The 22987-nt window shown below is 40.0% G+C and overlaps 1 protein-coding gene and 1 pseudogene across 7 annotated transcripts in view; one reads left to right on the forward strand and one right to left on the reverse strand.

The window, feature by feature from the left end:
- The window catches only part of LOC129540269 (liprin-alpha-1-like), a 149021-nt gene that overhangs the window by 100211 nt on the left and 25823 nt on the right, over positions 1-22987 (reverse strand). For all 7 annotated transcript variants that reach the window (XM_088837803.1, XM_088837800.1, XM_088837799.1 and 4 more), the window contains exon 5: positions 15147-15342. The gene's annotated coding sequence lies outside the window, so the exon portion shown is untranslated. The remainder of the gene's footprint in view (positions 1-15146; positions 15343-22987) is intronic.
- Positions 19208-19706, forward strand: LOC148777219 (large ribosomal subunit protein eL21 pseudogene; annotated as a pseudogene).

The following is a 22987-nucleotide window of genomic DNA, read 5'->3' on the forward strand; positions in this document are numbered from 1 at the left end:
CAAGGATGTATATTGTCACCCTACTTATTTAACTACTATCCAGTGGACATCATGAGAAATGCTGGGCTGGAGGAAGCACAAGCCGGAATCAAGATTTCCGGGAGAAATATCAATAACCTCAGATATGTAGATGACACCAACTTTATGGCAGAAAGCAAAGAACTAAAGAGCCTCTTGATGAAAGTGAAAGAGGAGAGTGAAAAAGTGTGCTCAAAACTCAACATGCATCGAACATGGACTGGCGATTCGTTTCACATATGATAATATACATGTTTCAATGTCATTCTCCCAAATCATCCCACCATCACCCTCTCCCACAGAGTCCAAAAGACTGTTCTATACATCTGTGTCTCTTTTACTGTCTCGTATACAGGGTTATCGGAGAAGGCAATGGCAAGCCACTCCAGTACTCTTGCCTAGAAAATCCCATGGATGGAGGAGCCTGGTAGGCTGCAGTCCATGGGGTCGCTAAAGGTCGGACATGACTGAGCGACTTCGCTTCCACTTTTCACCTTCCACTTTCACACATTGGAGAAGGAAATGGCAACCCACTCCAGTGTTCTTGCCTGGAGAATCCCAGGGACAGGGGAGCCTGGTGGGCTTCCGTCTATGGGGTCACACAGAGTTGGACACGACTGAAGTGACTTAGCAGCAGCAGCAGCAGCATACAGGGTTATCGCCAGTCCAAGTTCGATGCATGACACAGGATGCTCGGGTCTGGTGTACTGGGATAAACCAGAGGGATGGGACGGGGAGGGAGGTGGGGGGGGGGGGTTCAAGATGGGAAACACATGTACACCAGAGGTAGATTCATGTCAATGTATGGAAAAACCAATATAATAATGTAAAGGAATAGCCTCCAATTAAAATAAATAAATTTTTAAAAAATAAGAAAAAAAGCAAACCCTCAACATGCAGAAAATTAAGATCACGGTATCTGGTCCTATCACTTCATTGCAAATAGATGGGAAAACAGTGACAGACTTTATTTTTGGGGGGCTCCAAAATTACTGCAGATGGTGACTGCAGCCATGAAATTAAAAACACTTACTCTGTGGAAGAAAAATTATGACCAATCTAGACAGCATATTAAAAAGCAGAGACATTCCTTTGTAAACAAAAGTCCATCTAGTCCTATGGTTTTTCCAGTAGTCATGCATGGATGTGAGAGCTGGACGATGAAGATAGCTAAACGTTGAAGAACTGATGCTTTTGAACTGTGGTGTTGGAGAAGACCCTTGAGAGTCCCTTAGACAGCAAGGAGATCCAACCGATCCACCCTAAAGGAAATCAGTCCTGAATATTCTTTGGAAGGACTGATGCTGAAGCTGAAACTCTGATATTCTGGCTTCCTGATGCAAAGAACTGACTCATCGGAAAAGACCCTGATGCTGGGAAATATTGAAGGTGGGAGGAGAAGGGGAAGACAGAGGATAAGATGGTTGGATGGCATCACTAACTCAACGGACATGAGTTGAAGTAAACTCTGGGAATTGGTGACGGACAGGGAGGCCTGGCGGGCTGTAGTCTATGGGGTCACAGAGAGCTGGACATGACTGAGCGACTGAAGTGACTGAAGTGAAGTGTCTGCAAAGCACAATAAAGGGAAGTGCAACAAAACAAGGTATATGTGCTTTCTTGACTAATTTTCTGTTTACCTATTCATTTTTGTTTTTAAGGATATGTATTTCTTTGGCTCCATCGAGTCTTAGCTGCGGTGTGTGGGCTTGGTTGCCCTGCAGCACATGGGATCTTAGTTCCCTGACCAAGGATCAAACCCATGTCCCCTGCACTGCGAGGCGATTCCTAACCACTGGACCACCAGGTAAGTCCCTACCTATCTGTTTTAATAGAGATATGCTAATCTGTGGGCTCCTCCGTTTTCCTTCTGATCCTGTCACTTTTCACTTTTAAGGCTGTGTTAGGTGTTATATCAATGCTCCAGCTGCCCAATGCACTTCAGTGCTCACTGTCAACAGTATTCTATCTCACGTCACTGTTGCCACACCAGTGTGTTTCCTCATCAGACCATCACATTTGTCAAGCGTATCTTTTCCTATTTACCAATGTATTTCTTTCAAGCCTGTCTGTGCTATACTACTGTTTTTAAACAATATATAGTTTCCTCCTACTAAAGTATAAACTCAACGAGGAGTTTTTTTCCCCCAGTGGTCTTATTTCCAGAGCCTAGATCAGTGTCTGGGACATAGCAGGTGCTCATTAAATACATACATACATTTACAATATGTACTTATACTTGGCTTTATGAGAAAAAGTTATAGTTGAAAGTATTCAGCACTTCCATCTTCTTGAACAAGACTATGCTCCTAGCACACTTGAGCTACCTAATACTCCTTGTTATTATTTTCCAGAGAATCAGAATAACCTTTACAAAAATAATTGGTTTTGTTATTATCATTGTTTAGTGGCTTTGCCAAAAAGTACACCCTCATCCTATCTTGGGGTTCTCTTTTCTTTCTGCTAAAGGATGCTTTTTAGAAATTCTTATAGATAGGGTATGCTGAAGATAAATTATTTTATCCTTGACCCAAAATGTCTTTCTCTTGTCCTCAATCTTCAGTGGTGCTTTAGATGGATAAAGTTATCATCACTCAGCATTTTAAAGATATTAGTTCATTATCTTCTAGCCACGATTGTTGCTGTGGAGAAGCCTGCACAGTTGATAATCTTTTGGAGATTTCTTCTCTCTGGTAACTTTTAAATGTCTCTAGCCTTCTAGTTGCTCTATCCTTATACTTGCAAAGAATGTTTCTCATTGTGATTGGTTTTTACTTGTCCTGCTTAGTATGCAGAGCGTACTTTTAATGTGAGGTTTCAAGTTGTCAGTTCTGATAAATTCAGGATGTAGTTCTTTAGTTATCATTTCTTAGTCATTCTTACAGCCCCTTGTTCTAGAACTCCCATTCGATGTACACTGAAGCTTCTCAACCTATTTTTAATATCTCTTAATGGCATAATTAGGTAATTTTGAGTATTTTATGTCTTTATTATGCATTCTGGGTGATCTAGAGTTAGAACAATTTTCCACTTTACTAGTTCTCTCTTTAATCATGTCTACTTTAGAATTCATTCCATCTATTGACCTAATTCCTATAACTACATTTCTAGGCAAACTGACTTTTATGTTTGTCTATTCTTATTTCATTTCTGCTAATTTATCATAAGTTCTTATTCTTTTAAAGTGCTTTTTATTATTTATCTATTGAAGAATCCTAAACATACATATTTTTAAAATAAGTCTTTAGAAAATTATTACTTTCTATTTACTACTTTCATTACATTTGGGAGTGAATCCATCTCCTGACTTGATTTTATTGAATGACTTTTTAGGTTTAGCTTTTTTTCTTTAATTGTGCTTTGGAATTTCGGTTTACTCACTCCCTCTATTTATCCACCATGTTTCATTCATTTTTGTCTTTACCAGTACCCATGGGGCCCTGGACTTCCCTGGGGGCTCAGGCGGTCGACCCAGGTTTGATCCCTGGGTTGGGAAGATCCTCTGGAGAAGGAAATGGCAATCCACTCCAGTACTCCTGCTGGGAAAATCCCATGGACGGAGGAGTCTAGTGGGCTACAGTCCATGGGGTCGCAGAGTCGGACATGACTGAGCGACTTCACTTTACTTTATGGGGCCCTAGTTAAAAACCAGGTCTAATACTGATGACTGCACACTCCAGGCATTATCAGCTACCATAGACTCAGCTACTGAGTCATTCAAGTTTGGCCCTCTCCCATCTCTAGATAAATATTTTAAGTGTTTTTATGCTAAATGCAGTTTCAGAAAAGAGCTGGTTCCACCTTTCATGTAAACTTTCTTCTAGGAGCAGGAGAGTTCCATTTCTGACTCCTACTTTTAACTGATAAGCCTAGTCAGAGGACTCTCTGACTCCCATGTAACAATTTTACTTCTGTATACCCATAGAAACTGAATGCCTAGCCACCCCAGCCACTTCAGACCTGGATTCTAGTAGCCCACGCTTTTATCTCCAGTCATCATTTTGCATTTCTATTCTACAAATTAGCTTATTTTGTCTTTTAGGCTGACTCTGTTTAAAAATTCCCTTATTACACTTTATCTCTAACCGGCGCATGATTATAGCTGGACTGGTCCATACAGTCAAAGATATGATCTTTCCAGTACTCATGTACAGCTGTTAGAGTTGGACCATATAGAAGTTTGAGTGCCAAAGAACTGATGCTTTAGTTCACTGTGGTGTTGAAGAAGCTTCTTGAGAGTCCCCTTGACTTCAAGGACATCAAACCAGTCAATCCTAAAGGAAATCAACCCTGAGTATTCAATGGAAGGACTGATGCTGAAGCTCCAATACTTTGGACACTTGATGTGAAGAACCGACTCACTGGCAAAGACCCTGATGCTGACAAAGACTGAAGAGAAAAGGAGAAGCAAGTAGCAGAGGATGAGACCGTTAGACAGCATCACTGACTTCATGCATATGAAGGTGAGCAAACTCGATGAGACGGGGAGCCTGGTGGGCTGCAGTCCACGGGGTTGCAAAGAGTCAGACACGACTTAGCAAATGAACAACTACTCACAGATGACAATACCATTTACTGAATGGAAATAATTGGGGATGGAATGCAGGAACAGTGACAGGGTTTAAGAAGAAAAATTAAGAATTGTATTTCAGACACGTTGAGTTGGAGATGTCATATAAACAGATACACGTCGCAGTTCAGAAGAAAAGTTGACCTATATAATCCAAAGTATGGGACTGAATACGTTTACCCAGAAAAGGAGGAGAGGAGAAAAAGGGAACTTGGGGGAGAAACCGCATCCGATGACTCCTTCAGTACTTTTTAACTGCATTGTATTATCTTTCATAAATTAGAAATACTGTCCATATATCACAAATGCTTATATTAAAGGAGTGCTAAAAACAAAATCAGTAATAACAGCAACAACCAAAACCTTCAACTGAGCAAGACAGTAAAGAGGAAAATTGTAGGTCAGAAGGTTGTAACGTGGGACATTGTGTATTACACGGTTCTGGTTAAAGCCAAATCCCCAGGGAAGACAAGTCAGTACCTGCCATGATAACGATACAGTGAGAAAGCAACTCAAGCTAAACAGAAAGAGACTCATAGACTTTGAAAATAAACTTACAGTTACAAAAGGGGAAAAGTGGAAAGGAGGGATAAATTGGGTTTGGGATTAACAGATACACATTACTGTATATAAAACAGAGAATCAACAACTGCACTCAATATTCTGTAATAACCTATATGGGGAAAGAATAGAAGAAGAATGGATATCTGTACATGCATAACTGAATCGCCTTGCGGTACACCTGAAACTAGCACAGTATCATAAATCAACATTACTCCAATATAAAATAAAGTTAAATTTTAAAATACCACCTTAACAGTGGAAAAGCCTCATCTGATGTATTTCTTCGGTCTCTTTACTGGGAACTGATGGAGAATCCCCAGCAGAAAAGGCAGACAATCCGCCTCCACCACTATCCCTATATCTTGGTCATCGTCCTTTTTCTACAGCTGCCTGCCTCGCTGTGAAGAGCCTACTTTTCCTATCTTTTCAACAACCAGTCTCCACTAACAACACTCTAATGTCAATCAACAGAATTTTGCAACGTGACTTTATTTCAACACAATATGGAAAATATTTTCCCAATTTAGATCCATCATCTACCAAAGACGCTGGGGCTTAAATTCTTTTTAATTAAATAGAAAAAATTATTCACGCTAAAGTGGGAAAAAAGCCTCACAGAAGAAGAAAAACACCAAGGATATATGTATCGTTATTGTGGTGGCCTAAGTACAATTATTGTTTCCGAGACTTTGGCTCTGAATCAGGTAGGCAGAGTCTTTGGCTTCTCTCCCGATCAAGTGGAATCCATTCAAGTGGAGTCACGGGTAGGGGATGGAGCCATCACCATAGCCTCTCTCTCCCCACACGCCAGCATCGGCAGCTGGACAATAGGCTGGCCCATCAAACACCTGACACACTGAACTACAGAGTAGGACCCCACCCAGGGTGCCACGTTAAGTGCCAGAGGCACCAACCTACAGACTAGGATTCTAGCCAGGGGGGCCCCTCTATGTGCCTGACACACCGAACAACAGAGAAGGACCCCAGGCAAGGTAGCCCTCTAAGTGTTCGAGCAGGCGGAGTTAAGGTAGAATGGCCAAAGAGGCCTTTCGATCGCCGGCTACAAGAGGCTCTGATAGGGACGTAACTCTGGCAGCGGAGGAAGTCCGTATCCTTGCACACTAGGCACTGCCAGGGTCCCTGCAACCCAAGCAGCTGCACCACCTTCAAGTTCAACTCTCACTGGGGCAGAGCTGCCACAGGCAGCTGTCCGCTATCTTGCGTCTACGCCCACAGGGTCGCTTCAGTCCTGTCCAACTCTTTGCTGTCCTGTAAACTGTGACCTGCCAGGCATCTCTGTCAGGGAGGAGGGGCGTTCTCCAGACAAGAATACTGGAGCGTATTGGCCAATACTGGTTGCCATACCCTTCTAGAGCACTGTACGTCCTGCTGCCCTCGTCGCCAACTCCCCTGAGTACCTGGTGCTGCCAGAACCCCTGTAACCCAAGCAGAGGAACCACCTCCACACCTGGCCTTCACAGGGGCAAACCCAAGTCCTCCAGGGCAGCCGCAGGAGCAAACCCCAGTGGAGGACCACATGTATAGGTGGAAATAAAACCACAACTGGAACCCAGGGGCAGTGTGGCTAAGGAAGAAGACCTAAAACCTTCCCACCAGCTGTACAAGCTACAGATTAAATCCACACGATCAATTAGGCAGACTCTGTGTCTATGGAATATATAAAAGGTCATTGAGAACTCCCACAAAAGAAAACTCACTAGTTCTGATAGCTTTGGACACTGGAGGCAAGAACACACAGGAGTTGGACCAGATTAGAATCTAAGCTGCCCCCACAGCAGGTCCAGAGATCAGCACAGTGCTGGAGGGCATCCTAGGGAGGTAAAAGTGGACTGTGACTCCCAGCGAGGGAAAGGACGCTGACAGCAATGACTCAAGAAAAACATTTATTATTCTTATTTTTTGACTTCTTCTGTAGATTCTTTTGGCTTTTTTCTTCTTTTTCTCCTTCCCTGCCCCCCCTCTGTTGGAGCTGTCGATTTTACTGGCACTACGAAATCCAATGGATGCAGAAAAAGCCTTTGACAAAATTTAGCACCCATTTATGATTAAAACTTCAAAAAATGGGCACAGAAGGAACTTTCCTCAACCTAGTAAAGGGCATATATGATAAGTCTACAGCAAACATTATTCTCAATGGTGAAAAACTGAAAGCATTCCCCCTAAGATCAGGGACAACATAAGGGTGTCCACTTTCACCACTATTATTCAAAATAGTTCTGGAAGTCCTAGCTACAGCAATCAGAGAAGAAAAAGAAATAAAAGGAATTCAGATCAGAAAAGAAGAAGTACAGCTCTCACTGTTTACAGATGACATGATACTGTACATAGAAAACCCTAAAGACAGTATCAGAAAATGACTAGAGCTAATCAGTGAATTTAGCAAAGTTGCAGGACACAAAATCAATACACAGAAATCACTTGCATTTCTATATACTAACAATGAAAAATCAGAAAGAGAAACTAAGGAATCAATCCCATTCACCACCGCAACAAAAACAATTAAATATCTAGGAATAAACTTACCTAAGCAGACAAAAGAACTGTACACAGAAAAGTATAAGACACTGGTGAAAGAAATCAAAGATGACACAAACAGATGGAGAGATATTCCATGTTTCTGGGTAGGAAGAGTCAATACTGTGAAAATGACTATACTACCAAACACAATCTACAGACTCAACGTGATCCCTATCAAATTACCAATGGCATTTTTCACAGAACTAGCACAAAAAACTGCACAATTCATATGGAAACACAAAAGATCCCAAACAGCCAAAGCAGTCCTGACAAAGAATGGAGTTGGAGGAATCAACCTTCCTGACTTCAGATTATACTACAAAGCTACAGTCATCAAGATAGTATGGTACTGGCACAAAAATAGAAATATAGACTGATGGAACAAGAGAGAAAGCCCGAAATAAACCCATGCACCTATGGGTACCTTATTTTTGACAAAGGAGGCAAGAATTTACGATGGGGCAAAGACGGGCTCTTCAATAAACGGGGCTGGGAAAACTGGACAGCTACATGTAAAATAATGAAATTAGAACACTTCTAACACCTACAAAAAGATAAACTCAAAATGGATTAAAGACCTAAATGTAAGATCAGAAACTATAAAACTCTTAGAAGAAAACATAGGCAGAACACTCAATGACGTAAATCAAAGCAAGATACTCTATGACCCACCTCCTAGAGTAATGGAAATAAAAACAAAAGTGAACAAGTGGAAACTGATTAAACTTGAAATCCTTTGCACAGCAAAGGAAACGATAAGCAAGGTGAAAAGACAGCCCTCAGAATGGGAGAAAATAATAGCAAATGAAATAACTGACAAAGGATTAATTTCCAAAATATACAAGCAGCTCCTACAACTCAATGCCAGAAAAACAAACAACCCAACCAAAACGTGGGAAAAAGACCTAAACAGACATTTCTCCAAAGAAGACATACAGATGGATAACAAACACATGAAAAGATGCTCAACACTGCTCATTATTAGAGAAATGCAAATCAAAATTACAATGAGATATCACCTCACAGCGGCCAGAACGGCCATCATCAAAAACATCTACAAACAATAAATGCCGAGAGTGTGTGGAGGAAAGGGAACACTCTTGCACTGTTGATGGGAATGTAAATTGATACAGCCACTATGGAAGACGGTATGGAGATTCCTTAAAAAATTAGGAATAAAACCGCCATATGACCCAGCAATCCCACTCCTAGGCATATACCCTGAGGAAACCAAAGTTGAAAGAGACCCATGTATCCCATTGTTCACTGCAGCAACCTAGTTGTCCATTGACAGATGAATGGATAAAGAAATTGTGGTACATATGCACAATGGAATATGACTCAGCCATCAAAAGGAAGGCATCTGAGTCAGTTCTAATGAGGTGGATGAACCTAGAAGCTATCACACAGAGTGAAGTGAGTAAGAAAGACAAAGATAAATATTGTATTCGAATGCATATATATGGAATCTAGAAAAGCACTACTGAAGAATCTATTTATAGGGCAACAACGGAGAAACAGACATGGAGAAGACACTTATGGACATGGGGAGAGGGTAGGAGAGGATGAGACATTCTTCAGCACCTCAAATTCTATTTTATTATGCCTATGTTAGGGCCCAAGAAATCTGCATTTTGACAGTTTTCCAGACTTGAGAAAGCATCACACGCACAGTACAGAAAAAATCAGGGACGTGCTGCAGACATTCTCACATGATCGCAAGTACTGTTCTCATGAACTTCCTGCATTTTCAGTTTTCTTGGCAGCACCAGTTTCTAAGCCTTCAGACTCCCATCAACTAGATATTCAGTAGTTACATGGATCAAATCGTTTCCAAGAAACTGTCACTGATATTAAGTTTGCCAAATACATGTATAAGCTTACACTGAAGCTGATTAATACAAACCGTTTTCTTCACAAGGCTTGGATTATAAAGAGAAATGACAGAAACTCACTGCACAGAGGCATTTATTAGAACTCTGCAGTAAGCCAGGGCTTTAAGAGAAAAACACCTAAAAAACACTCTATCCTTGAGTTCAAAAGAAGGCACAAACTTGTAAACACAATACAAGATACAGCAGCATGACATATGAAGCAATCAAAATTATGAAAGACTTCATGTCAGTCCCTCAACACAGGATTTTTGAATCAGTATTTGCCTGTACTGGCAGTATGGCAATCAGTATTCTAACAAAAAATGCGAGCAAAGGCACAGAGGTTCAAACAGGGTGTGTGTAGTGTTGCTGGGGCACGAAGAGCGCATGAACTGTAAGCACAAGAGGTAAGCACTTTCAGAAACATGTGTATGCGTGTGTGTGTAAACACTGACATAAACATATCAATGGACACATCTCTACATCCAACCACCAACTCATCACAGACACACTCCTTACTTTCCAATCCTTCCAAAACCAAACTCTTGATTTCCACTCCTTAGTTTCTCCATTTTCACAAATGGTAATCCCACTCTTCTAGTTGCTCAGGCCGAAACCATTGGGGTCCTCCTTGAAACTGCTTCTGAGTATCCACCTCACAACCTACCAGCACTTCTTGTCATTCGATTTCGCAACGTATCTAGAATCTGACCACTTTCCACATCCTCCACAGCATCCACCCAGTTTGAGCGATTAGTACCTCATCCTTGGATTTCTGGAGTGTCTTCCACTTCATCTCCATTTGTACACAAGAACCAGGGTGATTCTTTAAAGACATGCCACCCCTGTGCTCATGATCATGTCTCTTCTGCTCAACATCTTCTGACTCACTCAGAATCAAATCCAAATTCCATAAAGGAGCTCTAAAGACACCTCCCAACCCCAGTGCTTTCTGATCGAATTTCCTTCCCTTCTCCCTTACTCACACGGCTCGAGCCTCTGTGGTGTCCCCGTTGTTCTGTGAATATAACCAGCACGCTTCCACTTCAGAGCCTCTGCACTTGTTGCTCTGCTTCCTCTGCCTGGACCGATCTTCCCTAGATATCTGTATCATTTGTTCTCTCATTTCATTCACGTCCCTGTCACACTGTCTCCTTATTAAAAAAGGACTTCCCTAATGTCACCTAACTCTATTCTTTCTTATTGGCAGTCACTGCTATCTGACATTATCTGCTTATCTATATCCTACCATTACAGCCATCACTTGAACTGTAGCTCCATTAGAACAGACCAGGTTTTGTTCACTACTCATCTCCACTATCTGGAGTAGTGTCTAGCACATGCTGCTGCTGCTGCTCAATCACTTCAGTCACGTCACACTCTGTGTGACCCCACAGACGGCAGCCCACTAGGGTCACCCCGTCCCTGGGATTCTCCAGGCAAGAACTCTGGAGTGGGTTGCCATTTCCTTCTCCAATGCATGAAAGTGAAAAGTGAAAATGAAGTCGCTCAGCTGTGTCCGACTCTTAGTGACCCCATGGACTGCAGCCCACCAGGCTCCTCCGCCCATGGGATTTTCCAGGCAAGAGTACTGGAGTGGGTTGCCACTGCCTTCTCCGGTCAAGCACATGGAAGACATCCAATTGATATTTGCTGAATGGATGACTGTTGACTAAATATATTCATATGGCCCTTACCCAACTTAACAGCTTCCCTGGTGGCTCAACTGGTAAAGAACCTGCCTGCTACTGCAGGAGACACAAGAGACGTGGGTTCGATCCTGGGGTCGGAAAGATTCCCTGGAAAAGGAAATGGCAACCCACTCCAATATTCTTGCCTGGAAAATTTCATGCATGGACAGAGGAGTCTGGTGGGCTATATATATAGTCCACGGGGTCTCAAAAAGTTCTACATGACTGAGCGCTCACCCCACATACAAGTTAATTAGAAAGATGACTAGAAGGAGTATGGAAGACATTTGAGCTGTACAAAATTGAGAGCAGAGATATCCGATGAGCCATAACTAAAACCAGATCAGGCAGTGAGAATGAGACAGCTGTGAAATTAGTTAAATAAAAGCAACAGAATCTACAACTGACTGGATGTGGGAGCTTGGGTCAATGAAGGAGGAATATGCCTTCTAGGAATTAAAAAAAAATAAAATGAGCAAGAAGTAAAATCAATTTTAGACATGTTGAAGTTGAGGTACTTGAGACAAATTCAGGTTAGGATATCCAATGGCTGCTTGTTAGGCAGATTTGGAACTTACCAGAAAGATGACAAGGGTATAGATTTGGATTTAGGAGGCATCAGCGTGTGGGGAATGGTTAAAATCAGTGAGATGAAATTATCCAGAGGAAACATGTAGAATCAAAAAGAACAGAAACAGATTGCTAAGAAGCACCAGGAAGAAGAAGATGCAAGAAAGGAAATTAAGAAGGACTGGACTGAGTGACATGTAGCAGACTAGCAGACCACAATAGTGTGCACAAAATGCTGAAGTGATTTTCAGGGAAGGAGGACAGACTGAGGTTGAGGGGAGTAAGGGTCACATACGGAATGACTGTGAAATGAAATATAGGTTTGAAGTGAGTGACGTAGATTTGGCATAAGTGCTGGGGAGAATGAATAGAAACTTTCCCGTTGACCACACTGAAAACTGACTAAAGACAAAGAGCAAACAGAGCGGCTATGGTTTAAACTGTCTAGCAACAGGAGAATGGATAAGCCAAATATAGTAATCTATACAATGGAAGACAAGAAAAAGGAAAGAACTATTAATGAACACAAAACCATTAATGAGTCTTGAAAACAGAGCAAAGAAGAGCACTCTTCACTCAAGCACAATGAGAGTTATACACGTATGGCTTCATTTGTATGAAGCTCTAGAATACACACAGTGATCATCTAGGAAGGATACTAAACAGCAGTTGCCTCCAGAGGATGGCACAGACATGGGCTGACTAGCAAGGAGCATGAGAGCGTGAGGCAATGGTAATGATCAGGTTCTACACCCTTCTAAGGATTTGGCTTTCTAAGCTGCAGGTTTTTAATCAAAACTCAGGTGCTGTCTTTAGATCTGTGCATTTCCTTGTAAAGTTTTAAACGGAAGAAAAAAAAAAAAAACACTACAGACAAATGTTTGGTGAAGGACCTAATAAAATATTTGTGAGGACAGTAACTGTTGTCTCTCTTTTATTTTTAAATACACTCAAAGAGTAATGTAGATTAGTAGATCAGTAGAGGGATGGACAGATGTGATAAAGCAAATATAATAAAACAATGATAGAATTTGGACTGTAATAAAAAAAAAGGTGTTGCTATGATTTAAATAATTAAATATGCAGCATAATTAACTTGTAATAAATTAGTTGAATTGGTCCAGCTAGAGATCTGAACAAGCACAGTAGATGGAATAAGTTGAAATTGTTAGCAAAAGTACTATTTTATGTGACAGACAACAAAGTTTAACCTAAGTAAGAAAAGAAATGAGATCAGGAAGGGAGCTATTAGGAAAGCTGAGATCAAACCCCATAACTTTGGGGTATCCATAAAACTGAAGAAGAGGTACAGTATGAACAAGGATATGAGAGATGTGGAAGAATGAAAGGTTATTATGAGAGATCAGTTTGTCAGAAGTTAAGGAAGAATTCAGAGTTAGGCAACTCCAGGCAAAATACTGAGGACATAAAACAGATTTAATACTAACAAAACAGAGATCATAATGACATTTCTATAACTGTACATAATCTATTAAAATAAAAAGACCACTAAACAATTGTAGTTAGACACAAAACTTAAAATAGGATTCCTGCCAAGGTAATTCATAACTGTTGTTATAAATACCAATAAATTTAGATTTCTAAAAGAGGAACAATAAATACTATAAGGTTTTGGGGAGACAGTGGATGAATGGTTTGATGGGTCTAGACAAGAGAGTATGTCAAACAGGTGAAAAACAGAGTAGACAAAGAAAGCCAGCTGTCAGTGAACTGACTACAAGTAACTAACACATGTTTTAAGTTTCTCCATCTATCAAATGACAGTGACAACGTGGGCTTTTTACCTATCTCCAAGGGCTATTGACAGATGATAAATAAAATTGATTTTAAACATGAAGGAGAATTAAGTGTTCTGTGCAGCACTGCCCATAATAGCAAACCCTTGGAAATAACTTAAATGACCATCAGTAGAAGATGGCTAAGTAACTACAGATAGTAGTATTAACACAATTGGCCATTACACAGCAATTAAGAGGAAAGAACCAGGCTAACAAATATAAACAACAGATACAGATATAAACACAGATACATGTACAACATTATATATTTATATATATATATGGAACGTAAAAAAGCATAGAATGTTGCTTATGGATATGCTTGTGATGTACACTAAGAGTGTAAAAACAAACACAAGAAGAATTAACGACAGATTCAACACTGATGATCTCATCTCTGGGGAGAAAAGAAGGAAATGAAATCAAGATGAATACTAACGAAGGAATCTTCAACTCTACCTGTACTGTTTTATTTCTTTAAAAAAGAAATCTGGGGCATTCCCTGGTGGTCCAATGGTTAGGACTTGGTATTCTCATTGTCTGGGCCCCAGGTTCCATCCTTAGTTGGGGGAACTAAGATCCTGCAAGCCATGTGGGATCTTGGGTGTGGCCAAAAAAAAAAAAAAGTCTGAAGCAAACACTGCAAAATATTATTGGACAAAGCTAGACAGTAAGAGCTTTATAGGTATTCATCTATGCTTTATCCTTGAAACATTTAAGAACACGAAAAGGCACAACATTATAGTATAAAAAAATGCAGTATTACTACCATACACGTTATTACTGACAATTATGTTCTCTTAAACAAATCTATAAGACTGTCAGGTAAATGTCCTCAAACCTTTAGGAAATGCTTACAATCTATATATTGGAAGTGATTTGAAAAGTATCTGACATTTTCTGGGTCTGGGTATGGTAATACATGATAGTAAAACAGAACAAAGGGACTTTCCTGGCAGTCCAGTGGTTGACTCCGTGCTTCCAGTGCAGAGGCCACGGGTTCTATCTCTGATCAGGGAACTAAGATCCCACATGTTGCATGATCAAAAAACCAACATTGAAAAAAAGGAAGAAAAACAGAAATGACAGAACTACTGTAGTCAATAACACCGAAATCATAAAGATATTTGAGTCCCATTAAGTCATTAGAGATATTTAATAATGAGGCAACAAATGATTATGTTCTCTATATCTTCTAATGCTTTATAAATGGCATTACTTTTATAACCAGAAAAAAAAAAAAAAAAAAACTAAGGGAAAGATATCAAACAATCAATATCTTATGTTTTTCTTAATTACTTTAAAATTTTCTTCACTGAAATGTTTTTCTTTTTCCACCTTTTTCATTTTATTCCAAATTCCTAAGGAAATGAACAGCTCTGAGGCATGAAACTTCTGTTCAAAATTATAAGTAATATACACACTTCGAAAAGTTCTTAAAAACTGATGAACTAGAAGACAAATAATTTTAAATATGCTGCAAAAGAAGCAATGGTCCATGAAAAATCTATGATTTTCGCACCTACTGCATTCCATATCTTCAGGCTAAGGAACACCAAACAGCTCCATGAGCCTCGAGCACTCACTGTGAGCCCACTGACAGAGCCTGCGGCAGGGAAGTGTGACACGTCCGTACTCCACACAGATAGAATAACAGAGCGCACAGAGAGATGGCGGAAATCCCGACAGCAGTCCAAATTCACCCCAGGGCGGAATGGCTGGGAAAAAGTCCAAACCAAATCATTAGATGGAGAGTTGTATACAAGTCAAAGTTTTCTTCACATATAATATGGCAATATTCTTGGTTTTTTCTGTTTTAGAAGATTTCTGAAGGCAATTAAAATTTTCTGAAGGGAAGTTTTTGTTTTTCTCAACAAAACCCTCTTCACCCTACCTCTAGAGATTCTGATTTGGTTAAGTATGAGGTGTATTGCAGAATCTATACGGATATTTTAATTATTACAGGTGATATTAATGAAAAGGCCTGGCTGAGAACGACAAATAACAATACATACAGTCCATTTTACATAGAAAACCCCACAAAAGATACGTGTCAAATGCTCAGAAACCTGATTACTGCTTGGTAATGGGATTACAAGAGATTTCAAATTTGTTTTTCTTAAGTACTTCAATTTCTGTATTTTTGCCAACTAACATGTATCAATAGGAAAGGAGGACAAAAAATGAAAGGAGAGGGTAGGAGAGGAAGAGCAGTCATTATACACAGTGGGACACATTTTGAGGTGGCAGGTAAAGGAAGAGATATCACTTTGGTCTCATATTTTCCTGTTCTTTTTACATTAAAAGCAAAATTTAAAAACACACATTAGAGTTCTTTGAACTCTGAAATCACATGATGTAAACAGAGCTAACACTGTAAGCTGATATTAAGGAAACAAAAAGAAAAAATAGTGGCCCCAAACATAAAACCATACTAAAATCATCAATTATCCCAAGAAATGTACATCTGGGCTTTTGACTACCAAATATTTTTTTCACATGTTTATATAATCAGTTTCAGAGTCATTGCTGACTTTTACCTCGTAACATATTCTCACCACAAGGCCTTTCCACTAAGACTCAATTTATTTCTACATTGATATAAAACATTTTCCAGAAGCCTTCTATACACAACGCCGTCACAAAACCGAGCGTCACTTAGAGAAACTTGTGTTCAAAGAAGTTAACTGTGTAAGAGATGTGATAAATGATACATAACTATATGGGACAATCACTTTACCACTTATTATCACTATTACTACATAGTATATAATAATATATAAAATAACACTACATATAATAGTGTATATATATACACTATATATAAGAATATAACATATATTTATATATAATAACATATAACAAACTATATGCAACCAGCACTTCCAAGCATGAAGAAATCATTTTAAATGAATAACTTTAAATTAAATCAATGTTCCCATCAAGAACAACTTCAAAATATAGGAAAAGTTTTAAAGTAACTCTTGAAGGCTACCAGAGAACTACTGAAGGAAAAGAACTAGACAGACCAGGAATCAGAGAGCAGGAAAGCAGGCAGAGGTGGCCCGATAAGCGAGGCCACTTCTCCAAGGAGGTATCTGCTGAACCTGGGTGTAAGGCAAGAGACTGAGATGCAACTTTTGCGCAGGCTGATGCTAGAGAACCAAGAAACCAGCAGGGCTCTGGTAGTCGTGCAAGACCGTAGACAGTACATGTATATATATAACTGAATCACCTTGCTGTACCCCCTGAAACTAACACAACACTGTATCGATGATGCTCCAATATAAAATAAAAAGTAGAAGGAAAAAAAAGACTACAGACAAAATTCAAAACAAAAGGGACAAATGGGTGAACAGGGAAGTTCCGAGGTTTGGGCCTGACACAGAGCTAATTTTCCCTTCAAGATATTTAAAAAGTCTGGAAATGCATAGGGCAGGAGGTTAGGAAGCTAAGCACAATGCCTCTGAAAAGCAGAGTGGAGATTTTGGCAGTGTTATCAGTATGAGGAAACATAAATTAGAGGCTCAAGTCCAGCTAGGGGAAATGGGCATAACTCACTCGCAGCTGGAAGCCCCTCCCCTGAGTGACCACATGTCAGCAGTGGGGGCAAATGACAGGGAGGCAGAGGCCGGTCAAAACTGAAACCCAGCCTCAACTCAGCTCAGTCCCAAGACGGTACATGAGAAATATGTTTGAGAAAATAAAAGATGAAGGATTCCAGAAAATTGGAATCGATCATAAGAAGGACCAAATGGAAATTCTGTAAGTGAAATACATAAATGATGCTGTAAAGAGCTCATTAGATATACCAGAAGAAAGAACAGACAAAATGGAAAACAAGGCAATAGAAAATATCCAAACCAGAAGCAGACAGACCAAAACCTACTGAAAAATACAGAAAAAGACATAGTAGATGTGTAAAACACACGAAAATGTTTAGGATATACATAACTGGAACCTCAAAAGAGGGAAGAAAGAAGGAACAGAGGCAATATATAACAAGATGATGGTCAAGAATTTGTCAAAACTGATTAAAGACAACCCATAGATCTGGCAACCGGCTCCAGTACTCTTGCCTGGAAAATCCTATGGACAGAGGAGCCTGGTAGGCTACAGTCCATGGGGTCACAATGAGTCGGACACGACTGAACGACTTCACTTTCACTTTTTTATAGATTCAAAAAGTTATGCAAATCCCCAGAAGAATATATACAAAAAACACACCTAAACATATCACATTTAAACTGTGGAAAACCAACGAAAAATATCGGAAAAACAACCGGTGGAGGGGAAAAACATACCTTACCTTCAACAGAACAACTACTGCTGGACTTTGGAATGCTAGAAAACAACAGAATGACTTATTCAAAGAACTAAGAGAAAACAACTGCTCACCATAATACTATGGTCAGCAGAAATACCCTTTAATAAGTGAAGGCAAAGTAAAGACATTTCTGGATAGGCAAAAACAGAAAAATTACTGGCCCAAACCTACACTAAAAGATAAAAGTAATCCAAGATGAAAATTCTAAAGGAATTAAAAGACACAAATAGGTGAATGTGTGGGAAAATAGAAATGAATATTCTCTGTAAGGGCTTCCCTCGTGGCTCAGAGGTTAAAGCGTCTGCCTCTAATGCGGGAGACCCGGGTTCGATCCCTGGGTCGGGAAGATCCCCTGGAGAAGGAAACGGTAACCCACTCCAGTATTCTTGCCTGGAGAATCCCATGCACGGAGAAGCCTGGTAGGCTACAGTCCACGGGGTCGCAAAGAGTCGGACACGACTGAGCGACGGAACGGATTCTCTTAAAGACAAAACACAATGCCTTAAAGACATATAGAATACAAAATAATTATGTGTAATAATAAAATGATAAAGACAGGGGTCAGAGGAACACTAATGGGAGAGTGACCAAAGTTATTATTTTTATTAGAATATTGTAAGTCAAGACTACATATCCTAATTTCTGGGGTAAGCAATACAAGAATGCACAACTAACTAGGTAATCAGAGAGAGAAACACAGTACTACAAAAGAAGTCAAGACAGGAGAGAGAAAAAGAAAAAGAGTTTGGAAACACTGAAATCGAATGACAAGATGGCGGATTTAACCCAAGTACCTCACCAACTGCATTATATATAAATGAACTACCGACTCCATAAGAGAGGAAGATTGCTGGACTAGGTACAAAAAAAGTTTGCTGACAGGAATGCAAAATGAGGCAACCACTATGGAAAACAATTTGGCGACTATTCAAGCAGTTAAACATAAAACTTTCACATGACCCTGCAATTCCACTCCTAGGAATTACCCCAAATAACTTTAAATCATGTCTAAGCAAAAATAACCCTGCTTATTTAACTTCTATGCAGAGTACATCATGCAAAATGCCAGACTCAACAAAGCACAAGCCGGACTCAAGACTGCCAGGAGAAATATCAATAACCTCGGATGCGCAGATGACAAGACCCTTATGGCAGAAAGCAAAGAACCAAAGAGCCTCTGGATGACAGTGAAAGAGCAAAGTGAAAAAGTCAGCTTATCCCGCCGCCTTCTCTCTCTCCCCGGCCCCTCAGGCTAATTCGCCAAAACGACCAACACAAAGGGAAAGAGGAGGGGCACCCGCTACATGTTCTCTAGGCCTTTTAGAAAACACGGAGTTGTTCCTTTGGCCACAGACGTGCGAATCTACAAGAAGGGGCTTATTGTAGATATCAAGGGAATGGGTACTGTTCAACAAGGAATGCCCCACAAATGTTACCATGGCAAAACTGGGAGAGTTTACAATCACCCAGCATGCTGTTGGCATCACTGTAAACAAACAAGTTAAGGGCAAGATTCTTGCCAAGAGAATTAATGTGTGTATCGAGCATATTAAGCACTCTAAGAGCCGAGATAGCTTTCTGAAACGTGTGAAGGAAAACGATCAGAAAAAGAAGGAAGCCAAAGAGAAAGGGACTTGGGTTCAGCTTAAGCGCCAGCCTGCTCCACCCAGAGAAGCACACTTTGTGAGGACCAATGGAAAGGAACCCGAAATGTTGGAGCCCATTCCCTATGAATTCATGGCCTCATGGGTGTAAAAATAAAGACCTGGACTGTAAAAAAACAAAACAACAACAACAAAAAATCCTGGCTTAAAACATAACATTCAGAAAACTAAGACCACGACATCTAGTCCCATCACTTCATGGCAAGTAGACAGGGAAACATTGGAAACCGTGAGAGACTATTTTGGGGGGCTCCCAAATCACTGCAGATGGTTACTGCAGCCATGAAATTAAGATCACTTGCTCCTTGGAAGAAAAGTTATGACCATCCTAGATGGCATATTAAAAAGCAGAGACATCACATGCCAACAAAGTTCCGTCTAGTCAAAGCTATCGGTTTTCAGGTAGTCATGTATGGATGCGAGAGTTGAACTATAAAGAAAGCTGAGTGCCGAAGAATTGACGCTTTTGAACTGTGGTGTTGGAGAAGACTCTTGAGAGTCCCTTGGACAGAAAGGAGATCAAACCACTCTATCATAAAGGAAATCCGTCCTGAATACTCATTGGAAGGACTGATACTGAAGCTGAAACTCCAATACTTTGGCCACCTAATGGGAAGAACTGACTCATTGGGAAAGATCCTGATGCTGGGAAAGACTGAAGGCAGGAGGAGAAGGGGACGACAGAGGATGAGATGGTTGGATGGCATCACCGACTAAATGCACAGGAGTTTGAGCAAGCTCTGGGAGTTGGTGATGGACAGGGAGGCCTGGCACGCTACAGTCCATGGGGTTGCAAACAGTTGGACACGACTGAGCGACTGACCTGAACTGAAGCAAAAATGTGCGTATGAATGTTCATAACAGAGTAGTGTTATTCATAATTACCAAAAAGAGCAAAATAAAGCAAAAGCAAGCAAAGGAAAGGAAATAATAAAGAAGAGAAGTCAATGACACTAAAATCAGAAAATCAATTTTTTAAAAAATATCACTCAACCCAAGAGATGGTTCTTTGAAAACTTTAGTACAATTGATAAGGTTCTAGTACGAATGACTTAAAAAGACAGAGAAACACAACTTAACCAATTTCAAGAACGAAAAAGAGGGTATCATTAGAGACTGTACCGACATTAAAAATATAATAAGGAAGGACTTTCCTAGTGGCCCAGTGGCGAAGAATCCGCCTGCCAATGCAGGGGACACAGGTTCGATCCCTGGTCCAGGAAGATCCCTCATGCTTCAGAGTGGCATGCCCATGTGCCACAACTACTGAAGCCCACACTCTAAAGCCCAGGCTCTCCAACAAGAGAAGCCAGCACAATGAAAAGCCTCAAAGAAAGAGTAGCCCCGACACTCTGCAACTAGGGAAACACTGCACGCAGCAATGACAATCCGGCACAGCCAAAACTAACTTTCACTTTCCAATAAAAATGCTAAAAATATATAAGTAATATTACAAACAACTCTATGAATATAAACCAGACAATTCAGATGAAGTAGACCAATTCTTCATAAGTCAAACTACCAAAACTCACCCAAGATGAAACTGATAATCTGAACAGTCCTATAACTATTCGACAAATTGAATTTGTAGTTTAAAATCTCCTGAAAAAAGATATTCAGGTCTGATGCTTTCACTGGTAAAAATCTAACAATTTTAAAAGAATACCAATTCTACACAATCTCTTCCAGAAAACAGCAGAGAACTAATGCGAACAAATTCTGTGAACTTCGGATTATTTGATATTCAGTTCAGTTTAGTTGCTCAGTTGTGTCCAACTCTTTGAGACCCCGTAGACTGCAGCAAGCCAGGTATCCCTGTCCATCACCAACTCCCAGAGTTTACTTAAACTCATGTCCACTGAGTTGGTGATGCCATCCAACCATCTCATCCTCTGTCGTCCCCTTCTCCTCCCACCTTTGATCTTTCCCAGTATTAGGGTCTTTCCCAATGAGTCACTTCTTCCCATCAGGTGGCCAAACAATCTTACTATGGAGCCAAACAATCTTGCTATACCAAAGAACAGCAAGGAGAGATAAGAGATCACTTCCTCAGTGATCAGTGCAAAGAAATAGAGGAAAACATTAGAATGGGAAAGACTAGAGATCTCTTCAAGAAAACTGGAGATACCAAGGGAACATTTCATCCAAAGATGGGCTCAATAAAGCACGGAAATGGTACGGACCTAACAGAAGCAGAAGATATTAAGAAGAGGTGGCAAGAATACACAGAAGAATTCTTTAATATTAAAGCAAAACAAGTGTGTCAGTCGCTCAGTCATATCTGACTCTTTGAGATCTCATGGACTGCAGCCCAACAGTCTCCTCTGTCCATGGAAAGCTCCAGGCAAGAATACTGGAGTGGGATGCCATTCCCTTCTCCAGGGGATCTTCCTGACCCAGGAATTGAACCTGTGTCTCCTGCATTGCAGGCAGAGTCTTTACTTTCTGAGTCACCAAGGAAGCCCAACAAAGATAATACAAAAGATGAAAACTGTAGACTAATACCACCCCCTTAAAAAATGCAAAAATCCTTCATAAAGTAGTAGGAAATCAAGTCCAAAAATACATGAAAACCATTATACAACACCATAACTTAGTAGGATTTGTTCCAGAAATCCAAAACTGGTTCAATATTCCAACATCAATGTAATCCACCAAATCAACAGGCTAACATAACAAAGAGAAAAATCACACGATCATACCAAATGATGCCAAAAAAGCATTCATGATTTTAAAAGTTTTCAGCAGACTAGATATAGAAAGTAACTTCTTCACCTTGACAAAGTATATATACAAAAACCCTATGGTAAACATCATACTTTGTGGTGAAACACTGGATTTCTATATTCAACACTGGAAACAAGGGAAGAATGCCTAGTCCCACCACTCATATTCAGCAGAGTCCTAGAAGTCCCATCAGCACAAAACAAGAAAAGGAAACAGAAAGTGTAGAGACTGGAAAAAGAAAGCTGTCCGTATTTGCATGTGACATTACTGTCTACGTAGAACATCCCAAGGAATCTCAAAAAAATTTTTAAATTAGTAACAACAACAAAAAACTAATAAAATTTATTAGTCCTAGAATAAGTTCAACAAGATTGCAGAATACAAGAAAAACATACCTAAAAAATGAATTTCTGTATACAATTGTGCTTTTATATATATTGAACATGCAGAAACAAAATTAAAACAACACATTTATAATCCCATTTATTTTTTAAAAAAGAAACACCTGGGTATATACTTAACAAAACACATACGGCTTGTGTGCTGAAAGGAAGATATAAATAAATGAACAGATATATGTTTTATTAGTCTGCTAGGGCTGCTGTAACAAAGTCCCTCAAACTGAGTGGCTTAAACAACAGAAAT

The sequence above is a fragment of the Moschus berezovskii genome, chromosome 7 (assembly GCF_049115385.1).
Source record: "Moschus berezovskii isolate FMDL1 chromosome 7, NW_MosBer_1.0, whole genome shotgun sequence".
Classification (NCBI taxonomy): Eukaryota; Metazoa; Chordata; class Mammalia; order Artiodactyla; family Moschidae; genus Moschus; species Moschus berezovskii.